This window comes from Megalopta genalis, unplaced genomic scaffold (assembly GCF_051020955.1).
Source record: "Megalopta genalis isolate 19385.01 unplaced genomic scaffold, iyMegGena1_principal scaffold0858, whole genome shotgun sequence".
Lineage (NCBI taxonomy): Eukaryota > Metazoa > Arthropoda > Insecta > Hymenoptera > Halictidae > Megalopta > Megalopta genalis.
This window is the reverse complement of record NW_027476927.1, coordinates 117501-119065: the sequence shown is the minus strand read 5'-3', so window position 1 is coordinate 119065 and position 1565 is coordinate 117501. Positions and strand designations below refer to the sequence as shown.

General features: G+C 45.3%; 1 non-coding gene across 1 annotated transcript; it reads left to right on the top strand.

The window, feature by feature from the left end:
* Positions 1-944: 944 nt before the first annotated feature.
* On the top strand, positions 945-1099 carry LOC143263615 (5.8S ribosomal RNA). Its single transcript, XR_013037007.1, has one exon. It is a non-coding gene; the product is annotated as a 5.8S ribosomal RNA (ribosomal RNA).
* Positions 1100-1565: the final 466 nt, after the last annotated feature.

Genomic DNA, 1565 nt, shown 5'->3' with positions numbered 1-1565 from the left:
GTAGGCCATCTTCCTTCCAAGACACACACGTGTTGGGGTTTGTGTGATTTTATGATAGTGCCCCAACACGGAAAAATAAGCGTACGAGAAGAGTTGGGCCCGACCAGATCATTCGTGCGTGATTTATACACGGCCAGACGCGTATTATATTACACGTATTAGGCCTTTGATCTGCGTTGCGTAGGCCATCTTCTCGATAGAGAGAAAGCCAATGTATTCTTTTTTCTTTCTTTACACACACACACACACACAGTTGTAGTAGGACAGGGAGGGATGCGAGCGTGCTAATCACGCTTCCTCAAGTCTTCGCTGTGGTGTAAAAAAAAAAAGAAAAAAAGGAATCGTTGGGAAAGTCCAAAGGACGAAAATATCGGGCAGTCTGAAGATAACTTAATGCTCGTTTACATTGGTATCAAGAGAGACCGGCTTGTGTAGCTCGTTTCAATGCTGTGTCGTTGTCATTGACACCCTACTCTGTTGCGCGCTAGTGGCAGCATGAGCGTGGGACGTATATATATATGACACCCAGCTAGAGCCGGCCGTGAGTCCGTCCGGTGTAAATAACGACGAAAGGAGAGAGAAACTTTTCGAATCCAGTATCGGGTTGATAATTGTCCAGTTTGAATATCCATATCCCCGTCGTTTTTGGAGGTGATATACTCTCTGTGTTTCTTCGATAGAAGGCTTTTCAATGTTCTATTCGCTCCGACCGTCGAACTTGCAAGAAAACAGTGGTTTTGGATTTGCTCGTACATATATATATATGGTTTCGACGGAAATATCTCGTTCTTTAAGGGACAATTATGTCGTTGTACGACGACTCCCGAATCTCCTTCGCGCGCTGGTTGGAGCTCTTCGGGTATCGGTTTGTTCCGAAATATAACACAAAAATGTGGTGGATAGCAAATACACATTATATATATGAGAGAATAAAAGGGAAAAATTACCCTGAACGGTGGATCACTTGGCTCGTGGGTCGATGAAGAACGCAGCTAATTGCGCGTCAACGTGTGAACTGCAGGACACATGAACATCGACATTTCGAACGCACATTGCGGTCCACGGATACAATTCCTGGACCACGCCTGGCTGAGGGTCGTTTACGTACTTATAAACTGCTTGCGTTGATGGCACTTGTTGCCTATATACGTACGAGCGAATGATGGGCGCTTCGTCGGCGTTTGTCGCGGTCCTATGAATATTGAGAAATTTTACGTACGTCTAACAGTCTTCGAGAGAGATGGAAATCGTGTTCGAACTAGCGTGAGTGTGGAAGGCGGTGTCGTGTGTCGTATATGTTTTATATACGTCCGCCCGTCTGAAACACCGCTTCGAAGCGGTGACAAAATCTTTTTCGGGACGATTCGTATCCGTAGAACTATCGAGATTTCACTGGTACATTTTCAACGCGCTCCCGACGTCGCCTGAAATGAAACGAGATGGGTTTAACCCACGAAAGCGTACTACACGAGTCTGTCCTATGTGAAGACTGTGTACAGAGATCGAACGAACGCATGAAAGAAATTGAACGAAAGAACACATAACCCGCAAAAATATAGAGTAGA